The 25,462-nt window shown below is 34.8% G+C and overlaps 3 long non-coding RNA genes across 6 annotated transcripts in view; 1 reads left to right on the plus strand and 2 right to left on the minus strand.

Moving 5' to 3' along the window:
* Positions 1 to 1,568: 1,568 nt before the first annotated feature.
* On the minus strand, positions 1,569 to 22,215 carry LOC144373341 (uncharacterized). 3 transcript variants are annotated; one of them, XR_013433061.1, is made up of 5 exons: positions 19,080 to 22,215; positions 18,898 to 18,971; positions 8,363 to 8,449; positions 7,465 to 7,810; positions 1,569 to 6,822 (listed from the first exon to the last, which is right to left on the minus strand). It is a non-coding gene; the product is annotated as an uncharacterized LOC144373341 (long non-coding RNA). The 3 variants fall into 3 exon arrangements; XR_013433062.1 differs by having other exon boundaries at positions 7,460 to 7,810; positions 18,898 to 22,215; XR_013433060.1 differs by having other exon boundaries at positions 18,898 to 22,211.
* LOC120884451 (uncharacterized) lies at positions 16,052 to 23,724 on the plus strand. The gene is made up of 3 exons (XR_013433063.1): positions 16,052 to 16,155; positions 22,657 to 22,730; positions 23,425 to 23,724. It is a non-coding gene; the product is annotated as an uncharacterized LOC120884451 (long non-coding RNA).
* Positions 23,566 to 25,462, minus strand: part of LOC144373340 (uncharacterized) — a 128,857-nt gene continuing 126,960 nt past the window's right edge. For both annotated transcript variants that reach the window (XR_013433058.1, XR_013433059.1), the window contains exon 9: positions 23,566 to 24,997. This is a non-coding gene — a long non-coding RNA (uncharacterized LOC144373340). The remainder of the gene's footprint in view (positions 24,998 to 25,462) is intronic.

Below are 25,462 nucleotides of genomic sequence, written 5' to 3' on the forward strand. Positions count from 1 at the left end.
AGTGGGTGCTTGTTAAATCCAGGGGCCTTGTGATGAGTGAACTACAAGAGAGATTGCTGAAGGATCTGAAATCCCACAGTGGTTGTTTTATCCCTGCTTTGAGAAGGTTGATGATTATTAAGCTCTTTTTCAGCAGTCTTTGTTCTTAACCCAAGTATCCAACTTAAAAAGCCACGGAGAAGAGGTATTTTTTCATTACCATAAAAACAGACTGTTACCTGTCTCCCTCTACACATATTTTTCCAAACTGTGCATGCTGGTAGATGAAATTATTTTGTGAGATGTGACTTGAGGGGTGTGTGTGTGCACGTGTGTGTGTGTGCAGACTTGCACTCATGAGAGACAGACAAAGTGAGACAGAGAACTGTGTGTATGTTTATGGACATGCTTAAAGAGGCCTCCAACTTCACTTTCTCAGGCTCATTTAGTTTTAAAATGTCATCTTTGCCTCTTTGTCATTGACCAACATAAGATAGCTGACCAATTTAAGTGCTGAACTTCTGCAAGGTTGGCATGTCCACCCTTGATATTTAACAGACCTGAACTAAACAAAGCGTGTTCAGTTTGAGTCATTTTAAATATTTGGTCACTTGTTAACTCCATGTAAACTTTCAGGTTAAGCCTTATTTCAAATAGTGGAAGAATTATAACCTGAATACACTGTCGGGCTTATGACAGTTTCTCAAAAATACTTTTGATGGATAAGCCTAAAAAGGGGAATATGTTTGTTGTTGGGTGATTAGCAGATTGGAAAGGAATATGTAATATAATTTTAAATATGAACCAAATAATATTAAAGGAGAGTTTTTCTTTGTGTTCCCTGAGTTTTTAGCTTTCTTTTCTTTTTAATTTCTGCCATTTTCTGTTTTTCTTCTCTTAAATAATCAGAGTCAGATTTGTGAATATCTAGTACCAGCGACCTGCAGGAGAAGCCACTAGCATTTTGAGCTCTGAAATTCTTAAAAACAATACATAGCACTTAGTTGGATCATTTATCAACACATTCAGTACTGTATTATAGTGCTTTAGTATCTTGATACTTTGTACAAAGCTTTCTCTTTGCCAGTTTCTTTCTGTACCTATTCCACTTCCTCTTTGCATTATCTATTCCATTTCCTCTTTGCATTTGTGATAAAGTTTTAATTTTAAGATATATTATATATTAAAACTTAAATCTCTAACATTTTTAATGACATGTGCTTTTGAACATGGGCACCTTTTTTGTTTAAGGTGCCCATCTCACAATGTATTCAACTTGTAGAATAATTCAGTGACAATAAACCTGGGCTGAACTACCATTTATGTTTGGCATTTTTGACATAGAAAATTTGATTAGGGATAGATTGTTGTGGCAATAAAAATGTAATGAAGGGGGGAAAAAAGAAAATTTCTTCTTCTCAGTGTTTGTAAATGCCAGAACACACATACATTTTATTCTGTGAAAGGGGGGATTTATATAATTTAGTCAAAACACCTGAATGTACATGTGTTTTTAAAAATGTTTTTATTAGTGCATTATAGTTATACAGAATATATTATTTAAAAAATTAAATACAATACTCCTGTGGCATTGTGTAAAGGCAATTTTATTTTTTATTTTTCTGTTCCACTAAATAAACATCTCTACTGGAACATAACAGGTCATTGATTAATACCTGTTTGGCCATAGTAACAATTTCAACTTATTCAATTGCAAAGTCAAATCCACTGGAAAAAAATTGCAAACAGCTATGAAACATACCATTCCCCTCTTCACCAGGTTTGCCCAGCCTTGGGAAACTACAGCAGAAGATGTCCAATGGCTCCCTTTCCTTTCCTTCTCTTCAATTCCCATTCCCTTCAGTTGGTTTGGCTGTCCAAGAGGACCCAGCTTGTTTGACCTTGGAGTACCAGGTACAGGCTTCAGTGGATGACACAATCACAAGATGGTCTTGGTTTTCTCTTGACTTGTCCTCCAGTGAGATGTTATTGGAGGGTCCTCAGAGGTCCTTCTGTGGTCTTTCAGCACTTCTCTATAAAATAGGCCTTTAGAATTTAGGTCACCTTTCCCCTTCTTGGAGTTACATTGTCCCTCTTGATGGTCCTATTGTTCAAAGTGCCTTTTACAATGACCTAAACTCAGGATGCTCTAACAGATATATGGAGTCCTTGGGGACTCTATTCTTTTCTTTTCTCTTATTTAAAAAAAATACATATAGCTTAATTTATCATTTTTCAGCTAGATGCACACACTTAGTGTCTCCTGTGTGAAATCCAGAGATCAAATCAAAGTTCCAGAAATTTTATTCTGCTTTTTTTCTGTATCTGCCTGCACTTCTCCCTCCCTCTCTCCTTATTTCTCTCTTTTTCTGAAACATCCCCCTTCCCTTAATTTAAGCTAAAGAGGAAAGGTATTTTCCCTTTTGTCCACACATGCTAATGGAGGAAATGCCATTCAGACTAAGTATTCCATCAGAGTAACCCCATCTTCTCCCATCCTCTTTCTTACATAAAGGATAATATGTGAAAGTCAACAGAACAGATTTTGAGCCATCCATTGGCGAGTCCTGAATGGATGTTCTAGCAATTGTTTTTAGAATATTGTGAGTGAAGATTCATCAGAGTTATTGGAGAAGTTTTGCAACTATATTTTTTTCCTTACATGAGGACTGTGGATACTATATAAAATTAAGTTTCTGGAACCCATTTGAGAAGCTACAAAGTGATCTTTGCTCATTGTTATCTACAGACATAAATTAATATGGACATCCAGGCCCTGTAACTTTCATATGATAAACATACTTGAGCCCAGAGATTTTATGTGTTCTCACTTTCCTGGTTTCTGTGGACTATCATTTCTCATACAAAATGATGGAATTACCCATGATTTAAGATCTTTCCAGATTGATCCCCAAGAATGACATTTGCATTCTTCTAGCTCAGAAAGATCAAAGCAACAGAGATACAGACCCTATACAATTGGCTGCATATGTCGAGGAATAACATTCTGCAGGCCAGTAACACATCTCTGCAGGCTGAATTATGGGAAAGACAGAATGATTCTGAATTCAAGTTGAAGAGTAGAAAAACAGAGTACATTCTATAAAGCAAACAATCATTACAGGGCCTGACCTACTCTTATGCAACAGAGCAGATCAACAGAGGAAGTGACTTTATTCACCTTATATGGAAAAAATATCTTCCAAATCACTTTGAGATTCTAATAAAATTTATGTATGTTTCAAATGCACAAGTTTATTTATTCTCAAATGTTTTGTCCTTAATATCCAGTTATTAGAATTTTAAATAAAAGTGGAAAAGTTAGGTAATCAAATATAAGCATAATATTTTCACCTTAAACTCTATTTCTCCTATGTAAGGGGCAGCTTTACAATGACTTCTTTCTTTTTGTTAATCTGTCTCATTTCATTACTGACTCATGTACAAGATACTAAACAGTGATAAGGAAAGTACAATTGTTCTATTCCCATTTTTCTTTGAAAATTAATGTATTTCACATCAATCTAGTTTGAAATTGACCTATAAATTAATTTTGTCTCTGAGGTCACTCAGCCCCGGCAGCCATGTCTCATCTTTTCAGCTCAGTATGTACCCATGGATGACAGAAACTGTGTAGTTGGCATAATGATATTCACAAAACATGAGTTTAATAAATAACTGAGGGATAAATAAATAGATGGGAACATAAACATGGGCAGTGGGTAATGTAAACTGTCAGAAACCCAACTCTCTCTATGAACTTCATGGTAACATGTTAGTAATGATAAATCTTCCAACTATTTTGGATACCAGTTAGGTTGTTTAGATCTCTGAATACAACTGCCAAATGTATTACTGATTTTTTAAGAAATACAATCTATCTGTCACTATTTTCATGATACAAAGTAATCTAAAATTCCAGTATCTTTAAAACAAAAAGTTTTGTTCTATTTTTCTATATCTTTCATGTTTGAAATTTCTGACCTTTCTTTACAAATTCAATATCTATATGTTTTATCCAATGCTCAAAATTAATGTGTAATTATTTGATTATAATAACTCAAAATCATTTTAGATAAAATAAGGATAGTATATAACTGATTCAGTTTGGACTGGTCTTACCAATGCATGTATAAAATATTCAGTCTATTAATGAGATCTGTAAATGCATTAAGGAGTAAGAAGATGGAAAAGTTACCTCTTAAAATGGCCTTATCCAATACCTAAATTGAAACATCTTCTTTCACTACAAAGGCTCTTTCTTAAGTGGCATCATTTCAAACTCATTCTTATTAGCTCTTTTCTCTTTCCACTGTTAGCTGAACCCCACTTAAATTGGCTTTCCATTTTGTCTACATTCCCTGCAAATGTAGGAACCACATCTCAGGCTGTGATTGGCTGAAATCTATCATTTTCTGCCTGTTAACACTTTCTGAGTTTATCAGAAGAGCTCCTCAGCCTAATCCTGTACCTGTCTCTGGCAGTTCCTTTCCCACAAGCCCCTCAGCAAATCCAAGGTCTGAAAATTCATCAATGACACTGGGGCAGGGTCACTCCCTGTCTCAAATTGGTTTTGCGATTTCTCCTTTCCTTCTACTATCCTTTTCAACATGTGCGCGCACACACCCACACACAAACACAAATTCTTTATATGGTTTCCCTTATAAAGATCACTGAGGTGGTTGCCGCATTTTGCTATCAGTAAATAGTGCCTTGAATGCACGTGTAATTTTATCTTTCTGCATATGTGCAAGAACTGTTATAGAGTAGAATACTAGCAGTGTAAATTCTGACTTGAAGAAGACACATAGCTTTAATTTTAATAAGAGCTATGTATGCAATTGTCTATTTTCGTCCCCAAGACTGTAACCATCAACAATCTCAATAATGACTTCCAAGAGTCTATGGTTTTTACAATCTGGGTGGTATCGGGTATTGGGTCTGTCAGCACTATCCATGTAATGGGAAAATATTTTATTGTTGCATTAATTTCCATGATTTGTGTTTGAAGGTGAATATTTTTATACATTTACTGATCATGTATACTTTTTCTTATTTAGATCATATATTTTGCTCCTTTTTTAGGGGGGATGGTTTTTATCTATTACCTATATTGATATTTTATCTCATAGTTTTTTAATGTCATAGATTTTACAAATTTTACCCTATAGATCTTTCTGACAGTAAGACTTCAAGATTCTAGATATTTGTCTTTTTTCTGATGTATTTCATGAGTTTTACTACTACATTATTATATAGAATTTTGTATTTTATATTTAATAAATTGTTGTATGTAAGAAAACTTTATGTATTTTAGTTAAATGTTTGATCACTTCTCTCATTTCTCTTATTCCAATACTGTTTCAGTTTGTTATCCTTAATTTCATGATTTTTCTTAAAATTTCTTGAATTTTCTATATTAGGGGTTCTTAGATGTCAACGTGCATCATATTTACCTACAGTGCTTACTAAAACATCCAGTGCTGGGCTCAGTAGATCTGTGATAAAATCTGAAAGATTGAGTGCACCACTAATATATGTTGCCAAGGTGTGTTTATACCTCTGGTCTAGGGACTACAATTTAAAGACTACTTTTTTATATAATAACTACTTAATCTGCAAATAATGAGAGTATCATCATTAGAATTAGTATCTTAGTAGAACACTGAAAGCCAATGGTAATGATACTCATGTTTTATTACTCAGTATAATAACATTTCTATTATTCCATTGTGTATGTGTGCAACAGGGTTCCTCTGAGGTTGGTCACTCTGCCCTCTTCCTTGGAATCTAAAATGTTTGTTTTTCTTTTAATAAGCATATTTTTTGTGGTGGATTTCTACTAGTGGTTTATGGTAATAGTAATAAAATATTGCATGGTTTAGTTTGTTAAGATTTGTTTGTTTTATTAGAGATAGACACATAATTTTATCAAATTTTTTTGAAGTTTAATAATATGATTATGTCATTCTTTTTATTCTTTCAATATTTTCATGTGACGAAGCTCATGAATGCAGGTAATAATGTTGAAACATCTTGGCATTGATGAGAACAATCTGAATTGGTTGTGACACTCTTTCTATTACTCTTGTATGTAATTTAATTTGCATTTGATTCTATTCAAAACTGAAAAGAGTCTAAAATCACTGCAATAGTTGCCTTCAAGAAATTTAAGCTAAAATGATTAAATACTCTTGTCTGTTCATCGGGGGTATGTGTGTGTTTGTTTGTGTGTATGCATGTGCACGTAAGTGTGTGTGTGTGTGTGTGTGTGTGTGTGTGTGTGTGTGTGTGTGTGTGAGAGAGAGAGAGAGAGAGAGAGAGAGAGAGAGAGAGAGAGAGAGAGAGAGTGATTTCATTCTGGATTGGGGAAAAGGTAATTTTCTCACAAAGCACTTTGTGTTCATTCCTCATGCTGCTACAAGTGAATACCATGAAACCCAGTTGTTGCCTGTCATGTAATGTATGTTGCACCACAGTAAAAGGGCCCTCAAATTCTGAAAATTGGCATTTATGTAAGAGCTACTAGCAAACTGCCATCCTCTATGAGAAAGAGGGGGAAAGTTACAGAATGCAAAGGAATTGTCTTTGGGATTAGAAACAAGGTCACTGCTTTACCACCCGGACATATTAAAAACAAATGGTTCCTTAGAGCTAAGTCTTTATATCTCTCAGGAGTAGTTTTTGACTTCCAGTGGTGTTTTGGTATTCAATTCTCCTTTAGCTCCCCAGTGCCTCTATTCCTTGCTCAGAAAGCTCTGACTGTGCAAAAATGGGATTCGTCATGTAGAATTTTCTCACAGCAGAATCCAATGATTGTTAAACGGTTGAATCATCGTGTTTCTTCAGAGAAAATGCAAAAAGATATAAAATATTTGAAAATTTATATCAATTTTCTGAAGGTTTTTGAACTTATGCAACTCATTGATGTATTTTGGTTAAAGAATTTCTACGTTTTCCTGCAGAGATTTAAAACACAAATGCAACCTTGCCCCACCTCCTTTTTTAAAAGGATTTACAAATTTCCCATCATCTAACAAACTCTGTAGTCAGGGAGATTAGTTGGTCTGGCATCCATGTAGGGCTTCAATTCAACTTCCTGTATATTTCCCTCGACAGTTGTTTTTCTGCTCTTTCTAGTTCACCTCTACGCTTTTGTTCATCCTTCTTTTCCACCCACACCTCTTAAATTCATTACTAACACATTTACTAACTCTACATGAAACCATTCCTAATAGATCTGATTTGAATAGCTCTAATTATTATGATAGGGATTGAAATATATTTGTATCTCTTTTATAAAATTTAGCATACAGTCTTGGTTTGTAATTCTTTTCATGCCTCTCCCCTCAAATAAATCACAACCTTCTTGAAGACTTCCCTTAAATGTAGTCTTAATTCTGAAAATGTTTAAAAAGAAAATTTGGTCATAGTTAATATGGTAGCTTTAAAGAGAAAAACAAGGAAGTGCTCCCCTTACCTTACCTTTAGCCTAGTGAGAGCATCTTCAAAAAAAGGACTCAGAGAACCAGAGAGGTGTTCCTTATAAGAGGTGGAAAAGGTCAACTGATGAGAGACAGGAAGGGCAGCTGTTGATGGATATGCCAAAGGAGAAGGAGTTTTTTAACCACTTGCGTGAATTTAGCCACTTCATAAGCTTTTGTGCTCACTCTCTTCATCATTAAATGTGGCCCATGTGGATGCAAGGGCAATTCAGCCTGCAAACCTGCCACCCATTGATTTCCAGAGTCCACTTGGCCCATCTGCTGACCAGGCAGGTGTCTCCTTCCTCTCTCAGGGTCCATGTGCATACTTTCCCAAGTTGTGAGTTCTGTGAAAGAGGAGGACATTCCTCACAGGAGGACCGTTCTCCAGTGAAGGATATATGAGCAGCTGTGCACCTGCCCTGCCACTACAGATGTCAATCAACTATCAGGTTTCATAAAATGGGGGTAATAATAATCACCTTACTAGGTAGCCCTATGAATTAAATGTGTTCACACACAAAATATTTAGAATAATGCTTATCACACAAATAGTCTTGGAGAAATTTCATCGTATATCTTATTATGTATTTGTATGCTATACAAGAAATGTAAATTTATATTAATTAATAATGTCTAATGGTTGATGTATTTCTACTAGTAAGATTTTCATGACATATAGGTCAACCTGATTATTCAAAGATTACAGGTATTATTATCTTATGCCTACTTCTTGAATCACTCATAAACTATCTCAAGAATTACAGAAATACTGCTTAAATCTATGAAAGCTGTTCAAATGAAAATATAAACAGGATGTATAGATTAGGCAGCACTAACAAAGACATGTCGTCCAGTTTGGTAAAAGCAGAATGTAAGCTGGATGTGGTGGTACAAACCTGTAATCCTAGAGACTCTGCAGGCTAAGGCAGGAGGATTTCAAGTTCATGGCCAGCCTTAGCAATTAAGTGAGGCTCTAAGCAAGCCTGCATAAAAATAAGAAAAATAAAATAAGAATAACATAAAAAGTAATAGGGATGTAGTTCTACAGTTAAGCACCCCTGGGTTCAACTTCATTTGAACCAATCTGAAATATATTTGTATTCATCTAAGATTGGTGAAGTAGAGTTTCTATCACTATCCCAAATTTTCCTGATACCATCATCATTACTTCCTGTCAAGTTCCCAAAGAATCTCATTTAATTTAACAAAAGCTAAAGTCAAATTGTTTAGCTACTATTTGAAACCAACAATATACTGTACATTGTATTCTCTTTATACAAAAAAAAAAAAGATTGGAAAAAAAATTTGAATTTAGTACAGAAGATTGGATTACTTAATATTAGAAAAATAAAATTCTTTGAAAATATGACAAAAATCTATGAAAATATCCTTTAAATATTATTTTTTAGAAATCACTAATTCAAGAAAAATGCTTCCTTTAAAATTGTTCAGGAAGTCACAAAGCAAATTGAAAAATTAACATACGTCTTGATTTTTTAAATACTTACTAAAATACCTTTCCATACATAAGAAAATTGCCTCCCTCACTTATCTTTTTAACCTTAAGTAGTATGCTTTGAGTTTCTTCTTTTTTTTAATACATCATTTTGGTCATTTGTTTTTAAATAACACTAAATTTATAAAACTTTTAACTCTTTAACCTGATTATAATAGAAATGGTGTTAATAGCTTGGTCTGTTTATTAGAAATTTGAATTGTGGTTTAATTTTTTCCCTGTGACCTAATATTCAAAGTGCATGGAAATACTCAAGACCTATAAAACACTCATGTTTTGAGATCACATTTCTCTGTTCCAAGTGAAGAAAAAAATACTTGTTTTGATAATCATTCTCATGGAACACAGTGACACAGAAATCAAGTGTCAGGATCTTTTCATATATCCTGCCTCTTTATATGAAGATCTTCTAATGTAAAACCACAAAGAATATGGCTTATCTGTCTAATTTTTCCATCATAAAAAGGATATAAAGATGACAAGCTTGACCTCAAAATCCATAGCCAGTTTTATTCTGCAGGCAGAATTGGTGAGACAGAAGATAAACTCAGGACAAATTTCACTGCTTACAAAGTTCTGCATATTTATGTCCCTTCCCAAACACATGTTAAAATACTACCCCAAGTGATGATATAAGGAGATGTGATCTCTGAAGTGATGTCTGTGCAGTCATCTTTCTCATTCCTTTTGGAAATATTAGCCCTACTTATTAAAAAACCAAGGACCCTCACCCCCATCCATCTGGTTTGGAAGATACTGTGCCTGTTCCTTATTCCCTGTGGCTTAGTGGGTTTCTCAAGACTGAGGCACCACTAAGCAGATGAACATATCACACAGCACCATCACAGTCTTCTTAGGCTCTTTGCTGGAACTGGGTATAAAGAAACTGTCTGCTTTCCTCTATACTGTAATATTGGGAACATAGGAGCCAGGCGGTTTCAGGAAATACCAACACAGAGAAAGGAAATAAGAGAGTAAGCCCTGGATTTTGCCATAACAAAAATCAGCCCAAGACCTGGACTTCTCGAATGCATGATCCAACATGTTTCTTTTCAGTTTTTGAAATATATTTGTTTTCATCTAAGACTGGTGGAGTTTCTATCACTATCCCAAATTTTCCTGATACCATCATCATTACTTCCTGTCAAGTTCCAAAAGAATCTCATTTAATTTAACAAGAGCTAAAGTCAAATTGTTTAGCTACTATTTGAAACCAACAATATACAGTACATTGTATTCTCTTATACTAACCTCAAAGCATGCCATTGGTAATATGAAGTGTATTTTTACTTGGAAGATCCTGCCCATTTTATATTTGAAAGTGAGCAACATAGTTTCATATCTTTAGTTCATAATATTTTCCTAAGTTTTCCAACATGCTGTTGATTTTTAGAACATGCTGTTCTTTTCCTTCAGGTAATTACTTTTGAAATAATCCATGGGGCTATCAAGATGACAATAATTTGCATGATAATTATTGCTGTAGAAATCACTTCATGATTTTTTCATCGTTTTTATAATTTATTAAAAAACGAGGATCTTATGACTTTTTATGTTAAAAACACTCAAATTATTTTCAAATATTTTGAAATTGGCAAAATATAAAAAGATTTCTGCCAAACAAGTTTTACTTGAATTTTTAAATGTATGGGTTTTTGATGGAAACTTAATCCATATGTTTCTCATTCATTTACGATTAGCTGACAAAAATGTTGTTTTGTAAGAGTTTGATATCCATTATTTTTAAAAATATGCTTATTAGTTTTCTTTTAGCTACACAATGTTGAAAGGAAACCTATTCAATAATTTGAGATTTGTATTTTCTTATTCTATTTTTGGATTCAAGTGGCATGTTACATTAAAATTCAGGAAAGACATTTGTCAAATGACACATTCTATAAGGACACTCTGAACTTAATATCTCATTTGATGAAAGACCATTTGTACCACTTGAAGAACAATATATTCCTCATGATTTCTCCATATGCTGAAAATGAAATGGCATTACCACTCCTACCTAACAATTATCAACATTACATCTGTCACTTTCTGCTTGGTGTTTTAAACACATGATTTGCTAAACTCCAAATGGCAGGAAAATTATATCTTGTTGCCCACGGTTCACAGACAGGAAAGTCAACAGGCCCACCCTTCTTGCTCTAAGGAGCATTTACTAATATAACATAGGAAAGTACTTAAGTTGCAAACACTGTATGCATGTATCTGTAAGTACATACGTGTGTGTTTGTCAGTTGATCTCTGCGTAAGAAACATCAATGTGCATAAGACCTAAAATGCTCTGATGATCTTTTAGTTCTACAATCTGGAACTTGAAGCTTCCTAGTACTCCACATAAAGGAAACGGTCATGAGAAATGTTTTAAGCTCTAGGTATGGATCTCACTAACATCTCCTCCCTCCATTGGCATGACTTAAGTATATGATGTACTAAAAAACAGTCCACTATTGTGGTCATCAAATTGTTTTATTCTTTCCATGTGTTTAGCATATTTTTACCTCGCCAAAGGAGTCACTTCTATCCAGTCCTTTCTCACCATTGACTATATGACTAAAAACGAGGATCATAGGAAATGTGTGGTGATCTAGATATTGCCATTGTTGACCCAAGAACCTGTCAATTAAAATGTCCCATTGCCTGTTGGGAGCCCTGTATGAACTATGGACATTGTTTGAGCCATTGAGGCAGGAAAGTTGCTTTGCTGTGAATTCCTGAGTGAAATTCCCCATTTGAGAAAGTCCCATTCACTGCCAACCTGCCTTAGCTCACAGCCTTAGGTTCAAACACCCATCCAGAGATAGGAATGACCTGCCAATTTACCTCAAGATTCCTCCCTCACTGAAACCTTTGATACACTTCCCCTGTTGAATCTAATTTTTGGCTTTGTCTTTTATTCTTTACTGATTATTCAGACTTTTTATTTACCCGGGCAGCTCACACCTCCAAGTGGGAATCTGCTTTTCTGGGGTGCTGGTAACCCCAGGAATTGTCTACCAAAACATTCCTGACATAGGGAGAACACCTACAATAAATATACCAAATAGAGAGGAGAAAAATGGAAGACGTGAGCTGCACTTATTGGTAGAAACTCTGAAATCTCACCGGGCACCATTTTGAAAGCACTTTGCTTTAGGATTGTGGAGAAAAAAAAAATCTCCAATGAATGTTCTCATAAACTCCAGGTCCTGAGGGGGTACTCTTCTCTTTGTCCATGAATCTACCATGCATATGGAATCCCCTGTCCATGAATTCTCTACTCGGAGAATGGGAGTTCCTTAGGTAATCCCTGCCTCCTGGCAATGGAAACCCAAGTCTTGTTTGGGTGTTAAATTGTCAGATATTTTTGACAATATACTACTGCTGAAACTTTAGTAGGTTTCTGATATATGTATTTCTAGTCAGTTCCTTGTGTCAGAAATCACATTTCTCTCCTTAGTTTTAATATGACAGCTAATTTTCTATCATCATTCCTATGTCTGCTCCATATCTATATGCATCACTATACACACACATACAAACACACACATATGTGTCTGTGTGTGTGTATGTGTGTATATATATATGTACCACTATTAGATGTATATATATGTACCACCATATATAGATAGATAGATATAGATATAGATATAGATATATGGATATATATGTACCACTAAATATATGTACCTATATATATTTTTTTAAATAAAAAATTAAAATAAATGCACTATATATATATATGGTGGTACAATAAGCAGATGGGAAAGAGACTTTAATTCTCTTTCCCTAAGATCCTTTATCCAGCTGGGACTTGTATCAAACCACAGTTCCAGTCTGTCCTTTGCTCCATGTGAGTTTATCCAACTCATGAACATTACATGACTTTGTTCTTCAAAGTTCTGTAAACCTAGCCCTTACTGTTTAAAATTTAATGTTGCAAAGGTAAAATTTATGCTTATAAACCAGCCAATCCATTTCCAAACTTCTTTTTCTTTCAATGATTTAAGTGTAGTTAATGTCCACACCCACATATCTATGCTTCTATTTTATTCATTTACATTTCTTAGTTTTTTAGGATTCCTCCCAAGTGACTACCGATCTAGTATTACTAAATGTCTTCTGACCTTGTAACACTGATGACCATCTTTCTAATTTCTAATACATGAGCCTTCTGTATTTGCTGTGATCTCTCAACTAATGCCACATGTTTTCATTTTGTTTTATGTTTTCCGTATTAGTCAGGATAGGACAGACTGTATTGCAATAACAAATATACTTTGACATTTCACTGGATTAATGTAATAAAAGTTAATTTCTAGTTCATGTCAAGCCCGATACGGATGCAGGGTCTCTGTGTTTTCCTCAACACATCCTCCCTAAGCAATTACTCAGACAACAAGCTGCTTCCAATTTACAGTTTTGTGATCTGAGCCAAGAGGCAGTGAGGGATGAGAAAAGAGAATTAGAGCACCCCATCAGTTATTGTTAAAGGCTGTATAATGGCAGTGTCTGACACCATCTTTAACATCTCCATATCCACTGGTTAGAAGTTCGCCATACAGCACCAACATGTACTCAAGGAGCCTGAGCTTCAGAGATCATCATAGGGGAAGTACCTAGTGCTTTATGTCATGATACATATGAAAAGTCTTAATCTTTTATAAGGCACTTCATCATTTTATACTTAATATTCAGATTGTTATAAGAGGCTGGACAGTAATTCTGGTAGCTCAGGCACTCACATTCACATGTTAGGAGATCAGCATTAGGGGCTCAATTACAACTTGATTTGGGAGATTTTGGGCCTGTCAATTTCAGGATAGTGAACACCTTGAAAGAAGGAGTAAAGAGGAAAATACTACAAAGAATGGAATAGGAGGCTCAATTGCATTGGTACTGATTTGAAACACATTCACAAATTATTTGATCATCTTCTCATTAACAGGTGGAGCTAGCACTTCCTCCTAGTGAATAAAATACAGTGGAAATGACAGGTGTGACCTAGAGAAGGTTGACCAGCAAAGACATTTGCAGTTTTTATCTTGCTCATTATCTCAGGTCACTGTCTGAGAAAAGAGGCTAACTGACCTGGGACGACAACCAAGTGTCCTTGCAGAAAGATACATGTGGAGAGGAACAGACAGGCCCTCTCTCCCAGCCATGTGAGTGAGCAACCTTGGAACTCACTTCTCTAGCCTCAGGGAAAGTTTCAGATGACTGCAGCTCTGGCAATAACCTTATGAGAGACCTCAAGCCAGAACCACCCAGCAAGGCTACTCCCTAATTCCTGAACCACAGAAACTGTGATAAATGTTTATGGTTTTAAGCCACTAATATTGGGAGCAATTTATTAGGAAGCAACTGATAAATAATTCAACATCTGTAATATTTTATATCCAGAAAATCTAAAAAATGTGAATATAGTGTCAATCAGGGTAGATGATAATTACATGTATAACAACTTGCTTATTCAACCCTTAAGTTGAACTTAACTGTGTGCCATTCATTGTTCTACATGGCTTGCAAAAATGAAATATGTGGATATTCAAAACCTAACTATGTGAAATTTACTATAGTGATCTCACCTTTACAGATGAGTGAACTACCAACTAGAAAGGTTAGAAAGCTTTTCAGAGGTCACTAATGAATAAATGACACACAGAAAATTCATACTCGAGCAGTGTTTCTACATGGTTTGTGCTCTTAGCAATTAACATTATTTTATGAGTTATAATGAAATGTGTTGCTTATAAATTTTTAAATATTTTATAATTTAAATTATAAAAATTACATGATGAGATCATTTTTCCATCATCTGATAGGCTTCTACACATACAAAGACATGGGTTTTATCTTGGTTACCCTTATAGGCAAAAGCAAAAAAATTTAAAAAATGAAAATAAATTATTTATAAGGGAAAAAAAGTAAAGAAAAGGAATTCTCTATTTAGCACCAACTCAAGAAACAATTTCTTTCCTTCTTTAAACCTTAAAGCCATAACTTCTGACTTCCATGATTCATAAGTAGAATAATTTGGAATTTGTTGTGTTGGAGAAAAAAAAATGTTAGTGGAACAAGTGATTGTAGATGAGGAAAATGAGGCTGCTTGGTTGCTGTTATCTCTATGGCTTGGGGAACTAACTTTTTTGTATCTGAGAATCAGCTATGAAATTGTCATTTTTATCTTTACCTAAATTCAGCATTCACATCTGGCCTCATATGGACTTAAATTATCATCATCTTTTCTGAATCAAAGAGACAAGCCTATCCTGTTGGCATTAGAAACTAAGGAGGTTCCAGGTAAATTCAAAACCTTACTGATAAAAGCCTATTTAAAATAAGCCCTTCTTCATAAGGAATTGCAGTAATTCAAAGGGGTAAAAAAATCATAGGTGCCATACAGTGCTTGAATGTATCTCTAAGCTCAGCTTGGATTAACCCAATGCAAGCATGAAAAACTACTGAAATTTAACAGACTTGATTTGCTATAAAACAATGTGAAACATTGGAATAATGGGCCCATTATCTCACCTTATCTAAGGCAGTAGATTTGGGTTTTCTGGAGATACATTAGGAATCTATCAAGGCAACAATGCAAGGCACAAATCTTTGCTATATTCATTATTGCCAGGTAATTAACCTGCTCAGTAATTCAAAATTGTTTATTGAGAACTACAATATGAAGCCAGTATGCTGTCTTCAGGGTATAAAGTGTCAGCCAAAGAGGGGATACTTTAACTGGAATGACAGTAAATAGGAGATTAGAATCTAGTATGAGAAATGTTCTTGAAAGAACATATTATGTCTTGAGGGCAAAAAAGGGAAATAGTTAAATTTAAATATCATGAATTTAAGTATCAAGAATAGAAGAAAGAGCTGGGGATGTGGCTCAAGCGGTAGCGCACTTGCCTGGCATGCGTGCGGCCCGGGTTCAATCCTCAGCACCACATACCAACAAAGATGTTGTGTCTGCCGAAAACTAAAAAATGAATATTAAAAAAAATTCTCTCTCTCTCTCTCTCTCTCTCTCTCTCTCTCTTTCTCTCTCTCCTCTCTCACTCTCTCTAAAAAATAAAGAATAGAAGAAAGAAGGTAGCAATGCAAAAATCAGTGAAAAAAATCCCTGGAATAACTGATAATGAATTGGAAAAAGATGATGTTTCACTTGCCATGAAGGTTAGTACCAAGTCAATTTTTAAAATGTTTTACACCTGGGAGCAGTGGCTCTCCCCTATCATCCCAGCTGCTCCTTGGCTGAGATAGGAGGATCTCAAGTTGAAAGCCAGCCTCAACATCAGTCAGGCACTAAGCAACTCAGTGAGACCCTGTTTACAAATAAAATATAGTTAAGTTCAGTCCCCGGTACCCCTCACCCCCCCCCCAAAAAAAAAGTATAGAATGCAATCTACAGTAGATCTGATCTAGGGACCATTTAGATAAAACTGGTAAAGAATAGAGAGTAGCAAGAATGATCCCAGGTTCCTAGTTTATATAACTATTACTTGATTTTGAAAAAGATGAAGCTAAAAATCATCATAGAAGCAAGCTCTCAAAGTTCACAGGTTGAAAAATCAGTGAACTCTGCTGCTTTGGTAATGTAAACAGACATATGGGAAGTAATATCTACTGTGTGTGCTTTGCATAACGTGGATATTGAAAATCAGACAGAAAGCTGTGTTTGTTTTTCATTAATAACTCTATATCTTTCATCTGGAATTATTAATAAAGTTTTCTTCTCTCTTGATGGTAATCTTAAAGCTGAAAATATTTAAACCTCTTTGCATTCATGTCGTTGTCCCCAAACAGAAATGCTTGAATGACATTTGCTACAAAATTATATTAATTTCAATTCAAATAAATGCAGAATGATCCATTAACAAGGTCTATGCTAAAAATGAGTAAAAAACAATTATAGAATTAAGTTGACATCAGAACAATGTTAGGCATTTATGAATTTCAGGCATGTAGAGGGGAGATGCACTTGTGGGATAAACATTTATGTTAAAATAAAAGAAAGGGGTCATCAAAAGAATGCAATGAAATGAAAGTGCAATGTGGAAAATTTGGGTACATGCTGCTGGAGAATTTTAGCTTAATTTGTAAGAAAATATGAAACAGAATATTGTCCTTTGGAATCAATTCTTTGATGCTTTCTCCATTTTTCCATTGTTCCTCTTTTATTAGAGACATGTTTCTGTTATTATAAACATATCCTAGGAATCCTTTTCTATCCAATGTGATAAATTTGGTTCATATGAGTTTAAGTCTCCAAAAAAAACTCTCTTTATAAAATTTATGATTACTCAATAAAAATTTATACCAATAAACTAAATCACTTAGATTTTCTATAAAATTATTGATTTTAAGGGTCACTTCCTTAGTAGACACATTGATTTTTCAGGAAATACCTTATTTTTAATTTGTGTGAGTGTGTGCACATGCATGTCCTTTAGTAGAGAGACTGCTAAGTAAAGAGTGTGTCTGGTCTCTGAACTATACTGGGCCAAGGCAATAAGTACAAAGTGTGTACTCAGGCAAAAATTAGATTTAACTCAAAAGATGTTCACTCTAAGAATTAATGGTAAAGAAAGTAATTTTAAAAGCCTTTTAAGGAAACTAATCAGGTATTATTCATAAAAAAGGAGATAACAAGGTAAATCTTATACAATCCATATTTAAATGGTATTTTCTTATCATTCATGAGTCTAATAAAGATTTTTTCAAAGTTCATGTATGAAGACACGAATTGGATGTTAACCTACTTTATATACAAACAGATATAAAAATTGTGTCATATATGTGTGGTAAGAATTGCAATGCAAAAAAAAAGTACATGTATAAAGACATGAATTGGCATGTACATACTCTATATAACAAAGATATGAATAATTGTGCTCTATATGTGTAATAAGAATTGTAATGCATTCTGCTGTCATTTATTTAAAAAATAAAATCAATTAAATAAAAGAGTCTAATAGAGAATTTTTAATTTACCTAAAGTTTATTAACAAAATCTCACTTGAAATTGACCTCTAAAGAATGAATATAAAAGGCATAACTTGTAAATGAGTAAAGAAAAGATGTATGATGAAATAAAAATCAAATCATAGGCCCCGTGCAGTGGCACTTGCATGTAATCATAACAGCTCAAAGGGTGAAGTAGTAGGATCTCAAGTTCAAAGCCAACCTCAGCAATGTAGTGAGGCCCTTACAACTCAACAAGACCATGTTTCTAAAGAAATATAAAAAGGGCCTGCTGATGTGGCTCAGTGGTTAAACATCCCTGGGTTCCATTCCAAAAATAAATAAAATAAATAAATAAAAATGTGAAAATATTAATACTATATGCATAAACATAATGAAAGTAAGTGAATTAAACACACCAATAGGTAGAAAGAGGACATTTGAAATTTCTAAAGTATAAAATAATACACGTCATATAAAACTACTGAATGCAATAAACACATCATTTGCATCAAATGTATGCATTTATAGTACACTTACAAAAACAAATGGGATAAATACACACCAAGTTCAACACAACCATTACTTCTAAGAAAAAAATAGGTTAATTTTTGCTAATTTTGTGTGGCGCACACCTGGGTGTTTGTTAAGTTTTCTCTTTACTTTGGGTTTGACATTTTTCACTATTAAAAATATTGACTGTGCAAATTAGAATCTGTACTCATCTCTAATAGATCTAAAGACATTCCTTCGTGTGCCTTCATTACCCAGGGTCACAGCACCTTCAGTTTGATTAGTGGCTAGCACTTGTCTACCTCTTCAAAGGTGGGCTTCTGGCAACAGGAAGGAGGAAAGGAAGGAAGAGGAAGCACCTACTTTTCAAGCACATGTGCCTTCAGTATCACAGGCTATTTCTCTTTATAATACAGAAGCCATACTTAGTCATATACTCACGCTTACATATGGGAAAGGCTGGTAGATATGATCTTAAGCTGAGTAGACGTGTGTTTTGGTTAATTCTTTGGGCTCTATTCAAAAAAAAAAGAGGAGAATGAAAACTGCAAAGCCACTCTTCTACGGAATTGTTGATAGTGTCTCTAGAAGTGTGGGATGAGACCACTTTTCAGAATATTTACCTTTTTTCCTGGGGAGAGGAAGTTACAGTTTTATGTTGCTGTTTCAGTCTTTCAGTAAAATGCCATTTATCCTTATGCAATATTTAACCCCACTTCCACAAAAACTCACTGAGATTTTGTTTGAGAAAGAAAAAAAATAATAAGCAACTTTGACAAGTTTGAAGGACAGGTTAATTATTTCTATCAATATATTCTACCAATTCAAGGAGAAGAATCATATTATTCCTAAGGATAGAGATTCATGAGGAATAGGAGAATTAGAGCAGGTGGGTTATTCCCTCTCTTCAGAAAATTTTATTTTAAATAAAAGCAGGGTCCCTTAGCTTAAGCATCTGTAAGGAACTACAGTAGAAATAAATCTAATTTCATTTGGAAGAATTATACTGGAAGTATTAAGCTTTATTTACTTCAGTTACATTATTAAACTGACAAACATACTACATAAGGATCTTATATGGAAGGGTTGTTACACTTTGTTACATTTTATTGCCATTTAATCTAAACCTATCCCAAGAGTTCTTCATATGATAACACCCACTCTGATGTCAAGCACCTAAATGAAGGCTGAAATTTTTATATCTGTCACTTACAAGGAATGGGGTGCAATTTTAAATTCTTTTGCAATCCAGTATCCATTAATTAGTAGTAAGATAAAACAATCTTTGAAAGTTACAAACGTGATAATAAAATTTGTTAATATATCTTTAAAGTTGAATGATTAATATCCATATTCTGTCTTCAAGAAATAATTCAAAAGCAGAAAACTACAGCAAAAGGAACCAGAAAGCACTCAGGTATTTCAAGACAGCCAAGTTCTGCAATTTCTTGTTAAAGTTTTATGAGGTGAAGTTGGCCTAACACTGATATTTCCAGAGATGGTGACTTGGCAGATATGATACACGTTGGCATTTTACTAATGAAAAAATAAACTGGTTCAAGTGTTTGGAAAGTACACAATGTGTGTTTATGTATCATTATCTGTTAATGATCCGAGTAGTGCAATTGGAAATTACAAATGACTTTCACAACTTAAGAAGTAAATGATTTTCTTAAATCATGTGTATTAAATTGTAAGAGGTGTCCAGTTTAGAGAGGTTTCTCCTGCTTTAAAATAGAAGCATTATAAGATTATGGGATTTAAAAATTAAAATGAAAAAGTCAGTGGGTGTTAACAACTAAACTTTAAACTTTGCCTAATTATAACACAAGTATACTGTGAAACGAAATGAAAAAACCATTTTATTTGTGTTCCTTTTATTCAGTGTATAATGTAAGATAAAAATTAAGGATTCTATGTAGTTAATTAGTAGCATGGAATCTTTTCTAGTCATTTAAGTACAAGTTTGCAAAATTATAACAATAGCTTTGGAAGACATGTATATGAGAAGGCAGAAAAAAATTAAATTATTTTCTAAAAAGACATATTGAATGTTGAAAAACTGATGAAAATTTCAAGGACACTTTAAAATTTCCTTAAAATTCTAAGACATGTTTCTATTTGCTAACAGCAGCAGAACATGTATAACAGATTTCTTTTTGTTTCAAACCATTTTAATGATATACACACAGATATATTGTCCTTAAAAAAATCCAGTTGATATTTCCATTCACATTGTTCGAATTAGCTATGCCTGATTACATAAATGTTATTTTGGTTTTGGAAAGCATCAATCACAAAGCCTCCCTTTTTTCCAGTGGATTGATACTGGCTTTATGAAATATGAGAATGATCCTTAAATAATTTGCTTGTGGGTTTAAGTAAATTACAGGACAATGAGGCTTAATTAACCATAATTTTCATTTCTAGAAAATGCAGCTCTTCAAGGAGGGTGACGAGCTTGGCATCGTTCAGCACATACCCTCCAGTTTGGGGAGAAAGAATTATGAGTACACATTAACAGTGCACCTCATTCCAGTCTTTCAACACTGAGGGGGAAAACATGATCATAGGTTTAATCCAACAGCACTAAAAATCCACAGGATTGAAAATGTACTGTAACCAAGAAAGTTATCAGGCCAGGCTGCTTAGGTACTCTGCGGCAAACACGATGACTCCTCAAATATTTTCAGAGAGCTTATAACCTAAGCTCACTACCATGATATGTCAAGTAGAAGAAAATCTCTTACCAGCCTTCTTTCTGGAACCCATTCAGAAATCTAAAGAGGATGGTCTAGAAGTTTTCACAGTTGGAAAGTTTCAAGTTTCTTTGTCTTGAAGTTAAGCAGAGCTGGGAGGATTAACTTACCTTATTTCCATTTTATAATTAATATTCTCAGAATGCTGGTGTTCTAGGTATACTACTTGCTCCTGCTAAGAAGAAATGAAGAGAAATGCAAAACACATGGTAAAGTTACAAACTCTGGCTGTAGCAATGAAGAAAATTAAAGAGGCACATATTGAGGAGTAAATTGTTGATGATGAAGGTCTTAGGTAGCCAAGTTTCTTTTGTAATAATAATATGTGAGTTTTCTAAGATCTTTTTTCACTCATTTGCCATGGTCCTGTCCTTCAACTCCACTTAACACTTTGTAAGTTTAAATAAAAAACAAATAATATAGAGCTGCCACAGTTTACCCTGGCATGGATATTATTTCCATGAGTACCAAACATGAGCTCAAACTTAGTTTTCAAACTAATTAATGGTGATGGTCCTGTTGTATTTTTCTAGAATGTTTATTAAAAATACTGTGTTTTTATGTTTAAGTCACATTTAAAATGAAACTCATACTCTTAAATCTTTGGCCTTATTTGTATTAATGAGCACACACACAAAAAAATTTATGAAGCCAAAAATATTATGGCAATTTTATCTCCAAGAAGCTGTAGGAACTTTAGCTTTCATGATAGGATTTAAGTTTTAATTTACCAAATGGTTTGTGTGGCCATGAAAATATATGTTACTCCTGAAATTTGCAATTACAATTATAAGACTTTATTTCTTGCCCTAAAAATGTAGGCCCATAACTGCTGTTGTGCTATCGATGAAATAAGAAAGGGGAAAAAAAGTCAACAAATACAGCAATTCGTATTTCATAAAATCCAACCTTTGGTTTCATTATGATAAACATTTTACTTAAGATCAAATTTTCAAAATTTAGTTGGTCAGATAAAAGAAGAAATTGATTCTCACTGACTTCACGTAAATATAAACATAAAAATACCACCAAATTGAAGTTATTTACTTTTCACTAATATATTACTGACCTTAAATTCTTGAACATGTGTTTACATAAATTCACATAAAATTTAAATTTTTCAAACAAGAATATTACATCTATTATAATTTTACTTCTAAGGCAAATGATGATAATAGAAATTTTCTTGTACATTTATACATATTTTTATTTTCTGGACAATAGCATAAGGTACACTTCTACAAGTGTTTGTTATGTGCATAAATTGTGTTTACACTGAGAAATATCCACGTGCAGAGAACATTTAATGAAAAAGCAAAATAGCAAACATGATATTCACAATTGAATGAGCAATGCCTAAAAGACGCCAAAGTGACATTTAACTTGGGAATGTACTTAATCTAATGGTTGATGGTTCTTTGTTGTGACTGTCATGTTCTAGGGTGGAGCACTAAATTTGAACACTATGCAGAACTCTTGAGGGGATGTTACAAGAACACGTTATTTTGCTTTATCGTGAGTAGCTCTTTATTTTTCTTATTTGTGGATAATTCTTAATCAAAGTTTCATTTGGAATGGAGATTTCTTTTTTCCATTTTGGAATTCCATCTCAGATCTCTTACCTGGTGTTCAAACTCGTGTAGCCAGTTCCCTGCTAGACCAATTCACTTTCTGATAATAAACAAATAAAAAATGTAGAAATGGACCAATTAAAGGGAAACAGAATGATGAGGGTAGACTTGACTTTTTGAAATATGTTTATAAAGAAATGTCACTTAATACCAGGGCCAAGATTATAAGATTTTCATATGGCACAGACTCAGGAGAATTATAAGCAATGGAGAGTATGAGCAATAGCACTAAGATAAGAGAATATAAGGTGCATCCAAACCAAAAGTAAGCAAAAAAAAAAAAATCCGCACAAAGAAGAGTGCTAAGAAGTTGCAAAGTTAAAAGCTGAGATCATGAAAGAAATGAAAAAAACATGAAACAACATGGTTTTGTTCCAAAAGCAATAGAAAGACATTAAAGGGATTAAAGAATACAGTTTAGCAACAGGATGCACTCTGCACTCAAGTTTTACACATTGCTGGTAAAAATGTAAAGTATTATCACCACTTTGAAAAAAGAGCTTTGTAGTTTTTTTATAAAGCTAAATGTGCAGTATAGGAAATATATACTTGAATCTGAACTGACGTGAACATTCTAGGTATCTTACGGAAGAATCAGTTGTGAGGAGCTCAGCTGGAAGAGGACTATATCTTATGATGTGGCAGGAACAAAGAAATCAGAAGGAGATGAATTAAGAATACTGTTTGGAGACAAACATGACAGAACCATCACTTGCATAGAAAGTTACATCTTCATCATTCTTCAGAGCTAACTTTTGCCAAAGACTAATGGATTTATTTTGTATATTGATTTATACAAAAGTAATTCTATTCCAAAATCTGTAACTAGCATGTTTATAATCTGTTAAGTTGCTTAACTTTCCTGTTGTATAAAACAGAAGTATAACACCTTTCCTTTCTCTTAGAGTAGTTGTAAAGAGAAAATGATATAATTGATATGTAAGTTCTTTGAAAGTCTAAAAATGATGATCAAATGTTAACTGTTATTTTCAAAAACTATTAATTTTATCATCTTAATTTTTATCATTATTATGGAAGTTAAAGGTCTCATGTGTTAAAACCTGATTTCTGCCATTTGCAATTGTTAATTACCATGTAGCAGACATCATAATTGCTACATAGTTTAGTCTGAAATAATGGGGAGTTTGCTGTGATTAATCCAAGAGATAGTGACATTAGAAGTGAACTCTAAAAGAATTTCTGGCCACCTCCACTCAGGTGTAGGAATGAATTCTAGTGAGCCTTTTGGAAACACTAATCTCATTTGTAGGTCACACAGAGCAAGGATCACATCTAATCACTCATTGAAAATTTGCAGGCAGGGAAGCATAACCCTGCAGTTCCTGCGGAGGCTACGGGTTCGGGCTCTGGTGCCCAAGTGGGGCAGGCAGCCATCGGTGAACAGAAAGCGTGAACTACAGCAACCTACAGCAACGACGTTGGGCCATCAGATGGCAAGCCTGGTATCAGAACTTCCATAGGGGACCAGCTGGTGGGAGAAGCCTGGTCTCCAGCGTGTGTCCTCCCCAGGGCGTGTCTTCCCCAGCTTCTTCTAGGCTCCAGTTCCAGCACAGCACTGCAGGGGCTGACCCTGACCCACTAGGGACAAACCCTGCTGACCCTTCCACCCGGTTCTGGTGAAGCACCAGCGGCCAGAGGCTCTGGCCCGAAGTCCGCCCACCAGAAAACTATTCCCACCAATCCCGTGACTGACCGCTAGGAGCCTGTCCAGCCCCGCCTCTGGTCTGGGCCTCGGTTCTACATTCAAGGTCCTTATTTTGCAGCCAGCCTCTCCCCTACGGGAGCCCTTTCCCTCGCCCACGTGGCCTCGGGTCCCCTGTCCCGCCCGTCCTGGAGCTGACCAATGCTCTTGTCCAGGAAGTCCATGGATTCCTCGCTGGTGCTGAAGTGGCTGGAGGTGGCCTTCTTGTGGGAGTCCTGTTCCACATCGGAGCCCGTGTGCACCAAGGAGTTGGTGCTCATGGGCGAGCATGTCATGTCTGACAAGTGAAATGAGGCAGCCTGCGCCGGCGCCCAGCAGGGGCTTGCTCATGCGGATCTTGGGTGAGGCCGTCATGTCAAAGTTGAGCTTGACCTTCTCCTGCTTGTCCGTCTTGGTGCACACCTGTAACCCCAGCTGGGCTGGGGAGGCTGACGCAGGAGGATCACAAGTTCAAAGCCAGCCTCAGCAATTTAGAGAGGGTCTAAGCAACTCAGTGAGACTCTGTCTCTAATAAAATACAAAATAGGACTAGGGATGTGGCTCAGTGTCAAGTGCCCCTAAATTCAATCCCCAGTAGCTCCCCCAAAAAAGAAAAAAATAAATTTGCAAGTATTTAATAAAATAGTTCTTTTTTCATTGTTGTTGTTGTTGTCATCTAGTCTTTTTTTTTTCCAAACAGATCCTGATATGTTACCCAGGCTGACCTTGAACTCTTAGGTTCAAGACAGCCTCCAGCTTTAGCCAAGTAGCTGGTATGACAGGCCAGCATCACCACTCCCAACCCAGTTCCTAAATTTTTAACTTGGCTGTACATGTGCAGATCTATCATAAAACTTAAAAAAAAAAAAACCACACACAAGCAAATTCTTCTAAAAGACAAAAGGCACACATGG

The sequence above is a fragment of the Ictidomys tridecemlineatus genome, unplaced genomic scaffold, assembly GCF_052094955.1.
Source record: "Ictidomys tridecemlineatus isolate mIctTri1 unplaced genomic scaffold, mIctTri1.hap1 Scaffold_36, whole genome shotgun sequence".
NCBI classification, from domain to species: domain Eukaryota; kingdom Metazoa; phylum Chordata; class Mammalia; order Rodentia; family Sciuridae; genus Ictidomys; species Ictidomys tridecemlineatus.